Raw genomic sequence first — 17,481 nt, 5'->3', positions numbered from 1 at the left:
CACAATGATTGCTGCTGCCCAGTGATGAGCCACTGCCACCACCGCTGCCAGCGCTACAGAGCAGTCACCAAAGCTTGGAACGACTCCTCCAAGGGAAAAGCGAGACCCTGGCCCTGCACTGGGATGCACAGCAGCCTCTCAAGCCACACTGCACAAGGCCAAGGTCCCTGGCCCCCTGGGCCCCTAACAAGCAAGAGGGAGAGAGGAAGAGAGGCCCTTCCATGCGGGGACACATCTGCCTGTCCCTGTGTACACATGTGTGTGCATGTGTGTGTGTGTGTTTTTTGCACGTGAGCCTGTATGAAGGACGCTTAGGATTCAGATACAGTGGCTGTTGTGCACTGACCTGTGTGCTGGTCCCGTCACAGTTCCAGCAGCCCTGGGTCTCCATCCACAAACAGAGGGAGGGAGGGAAGCATGGCTTTGGTTTTATTCCTTATCAGAGCTTTTGTTTTTCTTTTTGTTTTGTTTTGTTTTGTTTGGATCATTCTCCTCAGGTGGCTACAACAAATAACCCAAATCACATGGCTAAAAGCCACAGAAATGACTCTCCCACAGTTCTGGTGGCCTAGAACCCCTAGAGCTAGAACCCCCAGCTGAATAACCCCCGCTAAGGCAGGTAGGTGTCCACACAGCGTGAGTTAGGGCTGAGAGCAGGAAGTAAAGCACCGGTGTGCACTGCAGAGGCTTTAAACTATGCCTTGCAAAATATGTTTCTAAAATTTTGAAACCCATGCATAATTCTTTTCTTTTTTAATTTTTATCTATTTATTAGAAAGGCAGAGAGACAGATGCTCCCATCCACTGGTTCACTTACCTGATGGTCACAACAGCGGCGCTAGGCTGGAGCCAAAGTCAGGGGCAGGAAACACAATCCGGCCCTCCCACATGAGTGGCAGGAACCCAATTCCTTGAGCCCTCACCACCACCTTCCAGGTCTGCAATTGGTGGAAAGCTGGAGTCAGGAACCAGAGTGGGGTGTTAACTCACGCCTGAAAATTTTTCACATTTTTCTCATCAAAAGGTAGAATCTATTTCCCTTCTAATTCTTTCTCTTTTATTTATTTGAAAGTCAGAGTTACACACAGAGAGAAGAAGAGGCAGAGAGAGTCTTCCATCCACTGGTTCACTCCCCAATCGGCCGCAATGGCCAGAGCTGTGCTGATCTGAAGCCAGGAGCCAGGAGCTTCTTCCGGGTCTCCCATGAGGGTGCAAGGCCCCAAGGACTTTGGCCATCTTCTACTGCTTTCCCAGGCCATAGTAGAGAGCTGGATCGAAAGTGGAGAAGCCAGGTCTCGAACCAGTGCCCAAATGGGATGCTGGCTCTGAGGGAGGCGGCTTTACCTGCTATGCCACAACGCCGGCCCCTCTAATTCTTTCTAATACAGTTCCCTTCTAAACCTGTGCACTTGAACATGGGCTGGACTCATTGCTAATCAGTAAGATACAGCAGAAGTGCTGCATTGCCTATTTCAAGACCAGACATGAAAGACAAGAAAGTCCCCTCTTTCTCGCTTTCTCTCTCTTCCTCTCTCTCCCTCCCTCCCATCACTTACCCTTAGAATCCAGCCACCATGATGCTAGGAACTGCATGCCGTGTGGGGAGCCCCTGAGCGAGAACCACGCCGTGAGCCCAGCCATCCCAGAATCACCAAATCCTCATATAGTAGCCATGAGTGATTGTAACCAAGACTGGAGAGCAGGGGAACTCTCCCCGGGAGAGCTGACTCAGAGCCAAGAACGCAGAATGAGGGGCTGAGCGAGGCGGAGAAGCAGCGCGGGCAAAGGCGCTGAGCTTGAGAGACTCCTTCCGGCAGCCAGTTGTCCCCAGATTTCGCAGGAAGCCAGAGGGCAGACTTGCAGGTCCACCGCTTCCACACAGGGCAGGATCTGGGCACAGCGGTGGAAACCTGTCGCTCCCCCTCTTCGTGGAGGAACGACACAGGACCCTGCGCTGTTCTTTTGTCTGCTCGGCCCTCCCCGGGTTTGCTGCTGGTTCTTCCCGGGTTGGCTACCGTCCCTTCCACCTCCGTGGAAGGGCGGTTCCCCCTGCCACTTTCCCCACTTCCGCGGGGGAGCGGCACACCGCCGGCCGGCTCTTTCGGGGGCTGCTCAGGTGTTCCTTCAGATAGATGTTCCTGGTGCATGTTGTCTCTCTCCTCCTTTATAGTCCTCTTCCACCAATCCCAACTCTGCTACCCACACGCCGAGTACGCTGCTCTCCTCCAATCAGGAGCAGGATCAGCTCCTGCAGGTCATCACTCAAGTTAGCGAGAGGCAGCTCCGTAGAAGTTGTTACTCCCTTCTCAGCGCCATATTGTGGGAGAGCAGATGCATAGAATAAGTCTTAATTCCAGTAACAATCTAGTCCAAGTTGCTCCCCACAGAAACCCACATCCCACATTGGAGGACTTGGGTCCGAGTCCTGGCTTCGTGACCTGACTCCAGCTTCATGATACTGCAGACCTGAGCGGCAGCAGAGATGGTTCAAGTAATTGGGTTCCTGCCACCCGCATGGGAGATCCAGATCGCATTTCCAGATTCTGGCTCAGCCTGACCCAGCCCCGGCCGTTGCAAGCACATCGGAGAGTGAGCCAAAGAACGGGAGGGCCCTCCCGCGCTCCACCCCGTCACCCATCTCACTGCCTTTCAAGTCAATCAATAAACAAAATGCACCTACAAGCCTAAGAATGTCATCACCTCCACAATCCAAAAGCATTCTGGAGACATCACTGTTTCAGAATCCCACTGCAGTCTCCCACACAGCTCCGGGTGTTTGGGCCAGTCTCGGTTTAGAAAGGCGCTCACGCCCCGCATCATGAAAACAATCCTTGCTTTTGCATCTCAAGGATGCTAGGCTTCAGTGATGATGAGAACTGCACCCATCATCTCTTCCTTTTGCTGTGCAATCAAAGCCCGAAATTAATGGCCCATTAACAATAAGTGCCCATGGGGGCTCCATCTCCATGGTGTGGTTTGAAGGATCTATGGTGGGTTCTGACTTCCGCCCGTCAGCACTTGCCAACTTCTCATTCCCTGTGTTGCCCGGTAGCCCGTCAGCACTGCCCCTTCCCAAGTCACATTGCTTATCTTTTAGGGGTGAGAAATGACATTTAGCTGCAAGAGCGTAGCTAAGTTCTCATTAACCAGAGAGAAGATGTTGGACAGTTGGCAAACCAGTGCTCCATGGTAAAAAGGGGAGGACAGGAAAAGGACAAGGAGATTTGGTGTCTGTGGTAGCCCCACGTTTATCCTTTTCTTGGGTTAGCAGCTTCCTGGTTTCCTCTAGGAGACCACTGTGCCCATTCTCCGTGGAGATGGCTTGGGTGTCACTGACTTCTCCACCCAGCGGCAAAGATGAGCGGTCAGTCCAGCCCGACCAATCAGAGCCCAGCATCTCCCTGGGTACTGTGACCCAAAATGAGCCAATGAGATTCTTACCTGGGACTTTCAGAACCCCCACTGGGAGGATGTAAAGGAATGGCTCTCTTTTTTAAAAAAATATATTTTATTTATTTGGAAGGCAGAGTGCTCGAGAGAAGGTGAGAGAGAGAGAGAGAGAGAGAGATTGTCCATCCACTGATTTCACGGCTCCCTGATCCCTCGCCCATGCAAAGCCTGCACTCCCCATAGCAGCAGCAGAGTTGAGTAGTTGCAACAGAGACCAGCTCGCCCACAAAACCAAATGTACCCACCACCAGCCCTTTGCATCTCAGGTGTTCTAAGCCTGGTGGCAAGACATGGGAAATGTGTGTCTGGAGACAGAAAAGCTGGGGACTTTGAGGAGTCTCAGGAGCACGTACTTAGACAATAGTTATGATGTCTGCGTCCCACATCCGAGTCCCTGGCTTCCACACCCTGCCCTGGCTCCTGGCTCCTGGCTCCAGCTTCCTGCTAATGCAGACCCTGGGAGGCAGCTTCGACAGCTCAGATGATTGCGTCCCCGCCACCCACCTGGGAGACCCGAATTGGGTTCCCCGCTCCCAGCTTCAGCTCCAGCCACGGCAGGCAGGCATCCGGGGAATGAACCGGTGGAGAGACGCATGCGTGCTCTATCTCTTCTGCTTCTCAAATTAAAAAAAAAAAAAAAAGTAAAGACGACTCACGTTCGGCTGCAGCAATTTTCATCAAGGTGATGTTACTCGTGACGAGCACCGCGCGTCTTCCTGTCTTCCTTTGCGGTTTGGCTGTGTTTGACTACCCTGCGTGGCTGATCTGATTGCAATCAACCCTTTGCGGCGTTATCACTCTGTGTGAGCCTAAGGGGGATCTACAGTTACACTTGGAAGTCTTCAGCCTGCTACCCGTCCCCATCCCTCTGTATACAAGCCAGATCCTCAGGCTTCCCGGCTACGCCCCGGGAGCCAGCCTGTCAGACCAGCAGCAAGAAAGGAAGGCAGCTGTGGGAGCTGGGGAAAGCAATGCACTTTCCAGAAACTTCCGGAAAGAACATCATTAATCCAGAGAGGGGGAGTACCTGACTTCACCATTAATGAACCATCTGCAAAACCTGGAGTCAGCCCCTCATGCTTTTCCACCTGGATGAATGACAAAAACTTTTAAATGATAAGGGTTTTACCTTCACTGAGTGTTTGCTATGCACCAGGCACTCTCCACTGGAGTAAATTAAGCCAGGATGTCTTCCCAACAGGGGGCGGTTAGTACCATCACTGGTCCCATCTCGAAAGACGGGGACACGAGGTTCCGGGAAGGGAAGTAACATGACCCAGGCGACACAGTCAGTAAGGATCAGTGTCAGGATGTGCACCTGGGCCCCAGCACCTCCACAGCACAGGGCACTTGAGTTGCTACTCCCGTTAGGATCAAGGTAGAAGCTGTCCTGCTTGTCACTCCCCCTCAAAACTCCTTTGTTGGGGCCAGTGCTATGGCGTAGCGGGTTAAGACACAGCCTGCAGTGCCGGCATCCCATATTGGCTCTGATTCGAGTCTGGGCTGCTCCACGTCCAACCCAGCTCTCTGCTATGGCCTAGAAAAGCAGCAGAGGATGGCCCAAGTGCTTGGGCCCCTGCCACCATGTGGGAGACCCAGAAGAAGCTCCTGGCTCCTGGCTTTGGATTGGCCCAGCTCCAGCCATTGTGACTATTTGGGGAGTGAAGCAGCAGATGGAAGATCTCTCTGTGTCTCTCCCTCTCTCTGTCTGTAACTCTGCTGCTCAAATAAATAAATAAATCTTAAAAAAAAAAAAAAAAGCTGCTTTGTTGAGGCTGGTGTTGTAATGCAGTGGGTTTAGCCACTACCTGCAATCAATATCCCACATGAGTGCCAACTCAAGTCCCAGCTGCTCCACTTCCAGACCAATTCCCTTAAAAGAAAAAAAAAAAAGAAGCTCTTCTGCTTCTCTGTTTGCTCTTTCTTTACATTTGTTTTATTTATTTGAAAGGCAGAGTTACAGGGGAGGGGGAGTGAAGGGGGGAGAGATTCCATCCACTGGTTCACTCTCCAGATGGCTGCAGAACAGCTATGGCTGAACCAGGCTGAAGCCAGGAGCTCCATCCAGGTCTCCCACATGGCTGTCAGGGGCCCAAGCACTTGGGCCATCTTCTGGAAATTCCCAGGCACAATAGCAGGGAGCTGGATCAGAAGTGGAGCTGCCGGGACTCGAACCAGCACTCTTGTGGGATGCCGGTGCCGCAGGAGGCAGCTTAACCTGCTGTGTCACATTGCTGGCCCTCTTCCCTACCTTTTCAACAAGCTGATAACAAAGCCCTGCCAGCTTGGATTTAGCCCAAGGGCCACAAAAATGAGTAAAACTCTGTACTATTCAGAGTCTAAAATTCCACCCAAACCCTTGGAGGTCGGATTTCTGCTAGCAAATGTTCTTCAGGGAGCCTTAAGCCGTGACCAGGTGTGACAGCCTCGTGTTGTTCCATAGGGACAGTAGCCACCCTCCAGAGTCAGGTCCTGTCCTCACAGTGTACAGCTGTGCTGAAGATGAGGTGCCTTGTCTTCAAAAAAGAAAAAAGCCAGAGTGGGGCCCAGCAGCTAGGCCGCCTGCGTCCCACACCAGGGTGGGTGCGATGCCCAGCTCCCGCCCCTCACTCCAGCTTCCGGCCAATGCAGACCTCGACAAGCCCCGGAGCAGGCGGCTCTGCGCAGGCGTCAGCGGACCCAAAAGCCCTTGATTTTGGATGGAGGAGGCCTGGGCCTTGTTGGTGGGACTCGTGTGTGTGTGTGCGTGTGTGTGTGTGTGTGTGTGTTTGCTTGGGGTAGATGGGTGCCCCACCCAGGAAGTGAGCTGGAAAGGAAGGGGGCCATAGGAAAGGGGGTCCAGGCATTCACCCTCCAGGCTGGGTTTGAAAGAGGTGACAGAAAGCCAAGGAGCCGGTTCACAAAAAAACTTCTAGAAGACTCAAAGCACAGGCAGTGAGGCTTGGCGGAACTGGCCAGAACGAGACAAATGAGGCTGAAATTCAGTCATTAAGAAACGCATTTGAGGGGCCAGCATTGTGGTGCAGTGAGCTAAATTGCCATCTGCAATACCAGCATCACATGTTGGAGCGCTGGTTCAAGTCCCGGCTGCTCCACTTCCCACCCAGCTCCCTGCTAATGAGCCTGGAGCGACAGTGGAAGATGACCCAAGTGCTCGGGCCCCTGCCTCCCATGAGGGAGACCTAGATGGAGTTCAGGGATCCTGGCTTTGGACCGGACCAGCCTAGCCCCGGCTGTTGCAATCATTCGGGGCGTAGGCCAGCAGATGGAAGATCTTCCTCCCTCTCGCTTTAAGTTTGCCTTTCAAGTCAATAAATAAATCCTTTTAGGGAAGAAAAGAAAGAAAAATATGTGGGGGCCGGCGCTGTGGCACAGCGGGTTAACACCCTGGCCTGAGGCAGAGGCATCCCATATGGGCGCCAGTTTGAGACCTGGCTACTCCACTTCCAATCCAGCTCTCTGCTGTGGCCTGGGAAAGCAGTAGAAGATGGCCCAAGTCCTTGGGCCCCTGCACCCATGTGGGAGACCCAGAAGAAGCTCCTGGCTCCTGACTTCAGATCAGCCTAGCTCTGGCCGTTGAGGCCCTCTGGGGGTTGAACCAGCAGACGGAAGACCTCTCTCTGTCTCTGCCTCTCCTCTCTCTGTGTAACTCTGACTTTCAAATAAGTAAATTAAATCTTTAAAAAAATTTTGAAAATAATATTTTTGGGGAGCCACTGCTGTGACACAGCAGGTTACAGCCCTGGTCTAAAGCACTGGCATCCCATATGGGCACCGGTTCTAGTCCCGGCTGCTCCTCTTCCGATCCAGCTCTCTGTTATGGCCTGGGAAAGCAGTAGAAGATGGCCCAAAGACTTGGGCCCCTGCACCCACATGGGAGACCCGGAAGAAGCTCCTGCTGCTGGCTTTGGATCGGCTCAGCTCCGGCTGTTGCAGCCATCTGGAGAGTGAAACAGCAGATGGAAGATCTCTCTCTGTCTCTACCTCTCTCTGTAACTCTGTCTTTCAGATAAATAAAATAAACCTTTAAAAATAATAATAATAATAATATTTTTTGAAAATCACTACCAAAAATACTACAATGAATAAAATTCCCAAATTTTAAATAAATGTAGAATCAGGAGCCTGGGGACCACAGGTGGCAATGAAATGGGGAGAGGCGCCTTCTTGAGCTTCCAGGGGGATCCTGCTCTCTCTGGTCCCTCAGGTCTTGGACTTTATTTTCTTAGGACGTGGACGTTTGAAGAGGCAGAAGCTGGGGTGGCCACTGTGCCACACCGGATGGAGCCACCACTTGGGACATCGCATCTCATATCAGAGTGCCCATTCTGCTCGTGACCCAGCTTCCTGCTGATGCACCCGGAGGCAGCAGATGATGGCCCAAGTCCCTGCCACCCCCGTGGGAGACAAGGTTGGCATTTCAGGCTGCTGGCGTTAGCCTGGCCCAGCCCTGACAGTTGCAGGCATGTGGGGAGTGAACCAGTGAACGGAAGCTCGCTCTCTCCCTCTCCCCCCACCCCTTCCCTTGCAGCCTTTCCAGTAGGTGGAAATAAACCTTAAAAGAAAAAGGCAGAGCCTTCTGTGGACGGCTCCTCTCCTCGGGCTCACTGGAGAAGGCAGGGCTGAGTGCCCAATGGGAGGGGCTTGCCAGCTTTGCTTCTGGGCCAGCAGGGACTCCCTGGGGACACGTGGGAAGAAGGGCGGTCCCTCGTGGGTCAGGAGCCTCTGTCACCTGGGCATCCGGGAGAACAGGCGTTCAATGGTTCTTTCAGTGAAGGCTGACACCCTTCCCCCGAGCAAGCTGGTGCAGGCACACGGAGCCGGACACCTGCTCTTCCGCACGGAGCCGCCGTGGGCGGGATGACGACAGGGAAGCCGGGGCCCAGGGTGCGGTGGCCGCGCAGTATGCAACAGCCCCTGTGCGGGGGAGAGAGGATCTCCGTGAGACCTGGGCAGGGGCTGGCCCCAGTGCCTCTACGTCTTCTCCCGCCCACCTCCCAGCGCCGTTTAGTCCCTTCTTCTCCCACCTCCCAGGGTCCTTGTGTTCCTTTTCCTCTGCTTTGGGGACCTCCCAGCCTCGCCCAGCCCACTGGTGGGGTTCAGGACTCAGCAAGTTCATTACTAAAATGTTTCTGATACAAAATAGGTGGGAAGCAAAGAGCAATGCACTCCAAGTCAGCACGGTGTAGATGACAGAGAAAACATCATTTGAAAAAAAGACCGGGCCAGCGCTGTGGCTCAATAGGCTAAATCTCCACCTGCGGCGCCGGCACACCGGGTTCTAGTCCCAGTCGGGGCGCTGGATTCTGTCCTGGTTGCTCCCCTTCCAGTCCAGCTCTCTGCTGTGGCCTGAGAGTGCAGTGGAGGATGGTCCAAGTGCTTGGGCCCTGCACCCCATGGGAGACCAGGAGAAGCACCTGGCTCCTAGCTTCGGATCAGCGTGATGCGCCGGCCGCAGTGGCCATTGTGGGGTGAACGAATGGAAAAGGAAGACCTTTCTCTCTGTCTCTCTGTCTCTCTCTCTCACTGTCCACTCTGCCTGCCAAAAAAAAAAAAAAAAGACCAAACAATGATCCCGGCCTTGGAATGCTGGGATCCAGAGAAATATGCTCCCTTCACTCTACACTTAGATTTTTCCCCCCAAGAAATAAAATGTAAATTTTAAAATGTTTTTGATTAGGGGTCAGCGCTGTGGCACAGTGGGTTAGAGCCCTGGCCTGCCGGCATCCCATATGGGTGCTGGTTCAAGACCTGGCTGCTCCACTGCCTATGCAGCTCCCTGTTAATGGCCTGGGAAAGCAGTAGAAGATGGCCCAGGCCCTCGGGCCCCTGCACCCCTGTGGGAGACCCAGAAGAAGCTCCTGGTTCCTGGCTTTGGATCAGCACAGTTCCAGCCATTGTGGCCATTTGGGGAGTGAATCAGCAGACAGAAGACACCTCTCTCTCTCTCTCTCTCTCTCAGCAGTCAGAAGACACCTCTCTCTCTCTCTCTCTCTCTCTCTCTCTCTGTTTCTACCTCTCTCTATAACTCTTTCAAATAAATAAAAAAAATACATCTTTTAAAAAAAAATGACTTGGGCCAGGTCTCCTGCCTCTGTCTCGTGCAGAGACGGTGTAGGGTCCGAGGCGGGAGGGTCGGGATGATGGGGCGTGCAGCTCTCCCCTCGGCCCCGTGTGGGTGTGCCTGCCTGCTTCCTTTCATTCTCTGTCCATTGCGTGGTGGTCAGCAATCCCAAGTAGCAGGACTGACAGTGGCGCTTTCCCCGCCCCTGGGGCTCCAGGCCGCAGTCTGAGGCTAGACGGAGGGCGTGCGGGGCCGTCACGCCCCACTCCATCCACGCCACCCATCACAGCGCGCAAAGCAACGACACCTAATACTCCTGAAACTTTCATTCCCCCAAAGTCTTCCTTAGCCCTGTGGAATGAGAAGCCGCCATGAAGAGGGTCCAGGACTAGGGACTGCTTCTTGCCCTCCTACCTCCTCCGCAGTGCCCCTCCAATATAAAAATGTAGAAATAAAAAATAAAGCCGGCGCCCCGGCTCAATAGGCTAATCCTCCGCCTGTGGCACCGGCACCCTGGGTTCTAGTCCCGGTCGGGGCGCTGGATTCTGTCCCGGTTGCCCCTCTTCCAGTCCTGCTCTCTGCTGTGGCCCGGGAGTGCAGTGGAGGATGGCCCAAGTGCTTGGGCCCTGCACCCACATGGGAGACCAGGAGAAGCACCTGGCTCCTGGCTTTGTATCAGCGCGGTGCGCCGGCCGCAGCGTGCCAGCCGCGGTGGCCATTGGAGGGTGAACCAACAGCAAAGGAAGACCTTCCTCTCTCTCTCTCTCTCTCTCTCTCTCACTGTCCACTCTGCCTGTCAAAAAATAAAAAAATAAAATAAATAAAAATTAAAAAAAAGAAATGAAAAATAAAATAAATGTCTTTGATTAGCCTTTGGCTCAGAAATGACCGAACAAAGAGAGAGACACCTCTTCCTTCACAAGAAAACCACACATGGCATTTGTGTGAACACCAGGCTGAGTCACACAGCCTTTGATTGTGACATGTTTTAGTTTATGTTCTGCCTCATTTCACAGAAGAGTTAAAGTAGAAGTTGGGACATGTTTTATGGAAATCACTATTTAGCGGAGACAGTACTTCATCACTGGGATAGCAGAAAGTTTCTTTGAGAACTGCATTTTCAGGGCGACTCGGGTGTTCTATGGAGGTGTTAGGTCAGAGGTCATGGTGTTCTAGGGAGGGGGTGTTGGGTCAGAGGTCACAGGTATCTAAAGGGGGTCAGAGATGTTCTAGGGAGGTCACATGGTGTTCTAGAGGGGGTCACATGGTGTTCTAGGGAGGAGGTGTTAGGTCAGAGCTCATGGTGTTCTAGGGAGGGGGTGTTGGGTCAGAGGTCACAGGTGTCCTAGAGGAGGTGTTGGGTCAGAGGTCATGGTGTTCTAGGGAGGGGGTGTTGGGTCAGAGGTCACAGGTGTTCTAGAGGAGGTGTTAGGGCAGAGGTCATGGTGTTCTAGGGAGGGGGTGTTGGGTCAGAGGTCACAGGTGTTCTAGGGAGGGGGTGTTAGGTCAGAGGTCATGGTGTTCTAGGGAGGGGGTGTTGGGTCAGAGGTCACGGGTATTCTAAAGGGGGTCAGAGATGTTCTAGGGAGGTCACAGGTGTCCTAGAGGAGGTGTTAGGTCAGAGGTCATGGTGTTCTAGGGAGGGGGTGTTGGGTCAGAGGTCATGGTGTTCTCGGGAGGGGGTGTTGGGTCAGAGGGCAGCAGACTGTTTCAGCGCAGGCCAGAGTAAACACATTATACCTGCTGGACATCTGGCCCATCGTCACCACTTAACTCCGCCTTTGTGCCACTGCAGTGGCCGTGGACAACAGGTGCACAAACCGAGGGGCTGGGATTTCATCAAACGGTACTCAGGAACTGAAGCTTGAATTTCATAGAATATTCACGTGTCATGCAGTACTATTATTTTTCCCCAATTATTTAAAAACGTGAAAACCACTTAGCTCGTGGCCGTACTGAAGCTGCCAGCAGGCTGGCTCTGGTCCCCAGGCCGACCTGGTCAAGCCTGCTCTGCGCACCAGTGTGCACACATCCTGGGACAAAACCCTTCCCTGGGCTGTCACGGGTGGCTGTGCACAACAGGAAAGGGAGGCGATCCTCGGTCAGACAAATTAAGATGCACCTGCTTGTGTATTTGCTTGAAAGAGCAAGGGAGAGACAGAGAGAGAGATCTCCCATCCTCTGGCTCACTCCCCAGATGGCCACAAGAGCCAGGGTGGGGCCAGGCTGAAGCCAGGAGCCAGGAGCTCCATCTGGGTCTCCCATGGGGGTGGCAGGGGTCCAAGTATTTGGGCCATCATTCTTTATTTATTTATTTTTTTGGACAGGTAGCGTTATAGACAGTGAGAGAGACAGAGAGAAAGGTCTTCCTTCCATTGGTTCACCCCCCAAATGGCCGCTACGGCTGGCGCTGCGCGGATCCGAAGCCAGGAGCGAGGTGCTTCCTCCTGGTCTTCCATGCGAGTGCAAGGCCCAGGCACCTGGGCCATCCTCCACTGCACTCCTGGGCCACATCAGAGAGCTGGACCTCAAGAGGAGCAACCGGGACTAGAACCCAGTGCCCATATGGGATGCCGGCGCCGCAGGTGGAGGTTTAGCCTATTGAGCCACAGCGCTGGCCCCTGGACCATCATTCTAAGCTTTCTCAGGTGCATTAGCAGGGAGCAGAGCCACCACGACTCGAATCTGCACTCCAACATAGGATGCCAGCATGGCAGGTAGTGGCTTAACCTTTTGCAGCATCATGCCAGCCCCTGGGTCAAATAAATTCAAAGCAATTCTAAAAGTAGTAAATTTCCATCCTCCATAATTCTTTAGAACGTTTGCTGGGTTAGTACGCACACTGACTCTCCGAGACAGACCTATTACTTAGAGGTTCCTCATTATCCTACTGCTAATAATAATAATAACAATAATATAGCAGTAGCTAAGGTCATTCGGGGATGACCCTGGAGCAGGAACTGTGCCGAGCATTTTGCAGAGATGAACAGACTCACTCTCCCCAGATTTAAGAATATTCTTGGAGTAAGAGTCATCACTCGCGTTTGATTCTGGAACATCAATGCACCAAGGAACAAAGCTTGGGAAACACGACTCCAGGCTCCAGTATAGGGCGTCCCCGGCACAGCACCGCCCACACTGCAGCTTCTTTCTTATGGGGGCCACGGCAGGCACCGAAGGCACCCCCGGCAAGCCAGGAGCACCCCCGCCCCGACAGGGCCAACCCACGATGTCTCCAGATACTGCCGGATCTTCCCGAGGACAAAACCTTTGAGGAGCGCTGCTGGTGAGTCTGGAGGCATGGGCACAGCTCTTTCATGGGGATTGCCTCAAAGTAATCTTGTACATGGACGTGTACAGACCTGGTCCTGGGACGAGCCTGTGTTTGGAAAGCAGTGAGGAAGCTTCTGTGATGCCCACATCCCACATCAGAGTGCCTGGATGCAGGTCTGCCTCCGCTTCAGATCCAGCTTCCTGCTAAGGCACACCCTGGAGGCAGCAGGTGATGACCCAAATAGTTAGGTGTCTATGGGAGACTGGAATGGAGTTCCCAGCTTCTGGCTTCTGCCTGGACTGGCCAAAGATGTTGTGGACATACAGGGAGTGAACCAGTGGATCAAAGATCTATCATCCAGGGGCTGGCATTGTGGTATAGTGGGTAAAGCCACAACCTGGAATGCCAACATCCCATATGAGCACCAGTTCGAGTCCTGGCTGCTCCACTTCTGATCCAGCTCCCTGCACGTGCTCCTGGGAAAGCAGCAGAAGATGGCCCCATCACTCACATGGGAGACCCAGAAGAAGCTCCTGGCTCCTGGCTTTGGTCTGGCCCACCATGGCCATTGTGGTCATTTGGGGGAGTGAACCAGAGGATAGAAAATAGCTCTCTCTCTCTCTCTCTCTCTCTCTCTCTCTCTCCCTCTTTCTCTGTAACTCTGCCTTTCAAATACAATAAAATTAAAAAAAAAAAAAAAAAAAAGATCTATCCTCTGATGCCTTCCCAGGTGCATGACCAGGAAGCTGGATTGGAAGAAGAGGAGCTGGGACTGGAACTTGTGCTCTGATTTGGGATGTGGGCATCCCAAGTGGTGGGTGTACCACAGTGCCCAGGCCTGGCCTTTCTTAGCACGCTCGCTCTCTCTCTGTCTCTCTCTCTCTTCTCTCTCTCTCTTTCCGGATTTGTTTATTAATCAGAAAGGAAGAGAGAAATCTTCCATCTGCTGGTTCACTCTGCAACAGCCAAGGCAGGTCCTGGCAGCAGCCAGGAGGCCAGAGCTCCATCGGGGCCTCCCACATGGATGACAGGGGCCAGGCACTTGCGCCTTCCCCCTGTGGGGTATCAAGGAGCTGGGCCAGAAGTAGAGCGGCTGGGACTCCAACAGGGCTCAGATGGGGAGCTTAGCTTACCACCCCACAATGCCTGTTGTCTTTTGTGTGTGTGTGTGTGTTTTAAGATTTATTTTATTGGGGCCCGGGGCAGTGGCCTAGTGGGCTAAGCCCCTGCCTGCGACACCGGCATTCCACACGGGCACCTGTTCATGTCCCGGCTGCTTTACTTCCGATCCAGCTCTCCGCGGTGGTCTAGGAAAGCAGTACAAGATGGCCCAAGTGCCTGGGCCCTTGGGCCCCAGTGAGAGAGCAGGAAGAACTCCTGGGCCCTGGCTTCGGATGGGCCCAGCTCCTGCCCTTGCCGCCATTTGGGGAGTGAACCAGCACATGGAAGACCTCTCTCTCTGTCTCTTTCTCTCTCTGGAACTCTGCCTCTCAAATAAATAAAATAAAAACACTTATGGTGTTTCTTTGAGAGGCAGAGTTCCAGAGAGAGGGAGAGGGAGAGAAGTGCCTGTTATCTTAACGCCCTTACACGGTTCCTCTCAAACCGGAGGCTGTAGACCTTTAGAATAATGAAGCCTTCACTGATTGGTGCTCTTTGAAAGCTGCTTTTTTCTTCTTCCGTAAAAGACCGCCCTGTCGTTGCACTCGTTTCTCCGTCTCGCCCCCCATCTTGGGAAAGGATGGGCTTCGTCAGCTGCAAGAGGTAGAATTCGCCCTTGCCTCTGACGGCCCTGGTTTCTAAAAGGATCCCGGTTCACAAATCCTCTAAAATCTGCAAGTCACCGCCCTCCCCCCCCCCCCCCCCGAAGTAAAGGTTGTCCCTGGCCGCTGGCCTCCGTCTGCATAGCTGCGGCCCCCAGAGAACAGGTGCGCAGGTCCGGCGCTGAGCGCGGGGTCATCCCCAGCACCCCGGCGCGGCTGCGCCCGCGAGCCTCCCCGCCCGGCACCCGCGGGGGTCTAAGCTGGCGCAGGGTCGCGTGCGCATCTGCTGACCCCCAGCCCCGCAGGGCTGAGACCCCGAAGGGCTGAGCAGGCCCAGCCCGGCTCCTCCTCTGGGCCCTGCAGGCTGTGCCCGCCCCAGGCCCGGCTATTCTTAGCTAACACTGCCTCCCGGTGGACAGAGGCTGCGTTAGCTGCCCGCGTCGGGGACCTGGCCTCGGAGCCTCCCTTGAAGGACTCTAAGGGCGGCTTCTTGATTAAAGTGAGAGTACGACTCCGGCCACCTGCGTGTGGTTCGCAGCGCTCTGCAGAGGGAAGGTAAGCCAGTGAGCTGCCCTGGCGCTGGAGCGTGAATCTGCACCCCAAAGCCCAGAGGGAGCCCCCTTGGCCTCAGTTTCTGGATCAGTAAAATGGACGCCGGTTGTGACATTGGGATGGAAAAATTAAAAGCAAAACACAGACTACTCCCCCCAGGCATAAAAAAGGTGTTCGCTGGGCACCCTTGGTCATTCCGTTCTTGGACGTAGATGCCCAGGCAGCAGAGCCTGGAGAGAAAAGGCGTCCTGGTGGCTTTTGTCATTAAGGGCTGCCTCAGCGCCTGTCGTCCGTTTACTCAGATATGTGGCCCTGGCAACCCCCGGGAGCGCTGCTTCCGTCCCGGCTGCCTTGTTCCTGACGCAGCTTCCTGCCGACGCACCTGGGCAAGCAGCCGAAGATGGCCCACGTGCTGGGGCCCCTGCGCACACGTGGGAGACCCTAATGGAGTTTTGGCTCCCGACTTCAACATCACCCAACCCAGGCTGTTGCAGCCACTTGTAGAGTGAGCCAACAGATGGAAGATTCTCTCTCTCTCTCTCTCTCTCTCTCTCTGTGTGTGTGTGTCTGTGTCACTCTGCTTTTCAAATAAAAAAATTAAATTTTAAAAAATCATTTCATATAGCTTTATAAAAATACACAATACAGGGACCAGCATTCTGGCGTGGCCGATTAAGCCATGGCCTGAGATACCAGCATCCCATACCAGAGGAGCGTGATTTCAGTCCCTGCTGCTCCACTTCTGATCCAGCTCCCTGCTAATGCACCTGGGCAAGCAGCCGAAGATGGCCCACGTGCTGGGGCCCCTGCACCCACATGAGAGACCGGAAGAGACTCCTGGCTCCTTCAGTCTGGCCCAGCCCTAGCCGTTGCGGCCATTTGGGGAGTGAGCCAGTGGATGGAAGATCTTTTGCTTGCTCTCTCTCCCCCTCCCTGTCTGTAACTCTGCCTTTCAAATAAATAATATCTTAAAAAAAAAAAAAAAAAAAAAAAACTCCAAAATCCACTCTGGTAGACAGCTACCTGCTGCACAGAACAGCAGAACTCGTAACACCTGCCGGATGTAACTCACTGCCCGCTAAGCAGCTTTTCCCGCCCTGCCCGCAGGCTCCCCAGCTGCGAGGAACCACCATCTGACTCTCAGCTTCTGTGAGGTTGACTTGGAAAGCTTTCTCTTTAAGTGGAAAACCCTTCTGTGAGCCGCAAAATGCTATGGAGGTGCCCTCCCAGGGGTCTCCTGGCCCCTGTGTGACCTCCAACCTCTGCCCGCCTCCCCGCCTCCCCGCCTCGCCCCAAGGCAGCCCAGGGTGCAGAGCTTCGAGCTACTATTTGATATTTGATCATTTCACCAAATTCACCAATAATGTTTTTAACAGATTTTTTTTATTTAAAAAATGAATACTTTAACAGCTTTAACAGAAAAAGCACAATCTTTTTTTTTTTTTTTTTTTTTTTTTTGACAGGCAGAGTTAGACAGTGAGAGAGAGAGACAGAGAGAAAGGTCTTCCTTCCAGGCCAGCGCCGCGGCTCACTAGGCTAATCCTCCACCTGCGGCACCAGCACACCAGGTTCTAGTCCCGGTCGGGGCTCCGGATTCTGTCCCGGTTGCCCCTCTTCCAGGCCAGGTCTCTGCTGTGGCCCGGGAGGGCAGTGGAGGATGGCCCAAGTCCTTGGGCCCTGCACCCCATGGGAGACCAGGAGAAGCACCTGGCCGCGGCGGCCATTGGAGGGTGAACCAATGGAAAAGGAAGAGCATTCTCTCTGTCTCTCTCTCTCTCACTGTCCACTCTGCCTGTCAAAAAAAAAAAAAAAAAGGTCTTCCTTCCTTCCGTTGGTTCACCCCCCAATGGCCGCTATGGCCGGCGCGCTGCGCGGATCTGAAGCCAGGAGCGAGGTGCTTCCTCCTGGTCTCCCATGCGGGTGCAGGGCCCAAGCACTTGGGCCATCCTCCACTGCACTCCCGGGCCACAGCAGAGAGCTGGACTGGAAAAGGAGCAACCAGGACAGAATCCGGTGCACCAACCGGGATTAGAACCCAGGGTGCCGGCGCCGCAGGCGGAAGATTAGCCAAGTGAGCCACGGTGCCAGCCGAAAAGCACAATCTTGACTACTGATTATGAAATGTAGTTGTCTTCATAGTAGGTAAGCCAACGCCGATGTCCCATCTGAGAAAGCGCTGGGAGGGGGGCCAGCATTGTGGTGCAGCAGGTTAAGCTGCCACCTACGATGCCTGCATCACATATCAGAGTCCAGGTTCAAGTCCTGGCTGTTCTTCTTCTGATCCAGCTTCCTGCTAAGTCACACGGGAGAGCAGATGGTGACCCAAATACCTGGGCCCTTGCCACCCCTGTGGCACACTCAGATTGAGCTCCAAGGCT

Source organism: Oryctolagus cuniculus, chromosome 11 (assembly GCF_051225735.1).
Source record: "Oryctolagus cuniculus isolate XC-2025 breed Fujian yellow rabbit chromosome 11, ASM5122573v1, whole genome shotgun sequence".
Classification (NCBI taxonomy): domain Eukaryota; kingdom Metazoa; phylum Chordata; class Mammalia; order Lagomorpha; family Leporidae; genus Oryctolagus; species Oryctolagus cuniculus.
Note: the sequence above shows the minus strand (reverse complement) of the source record.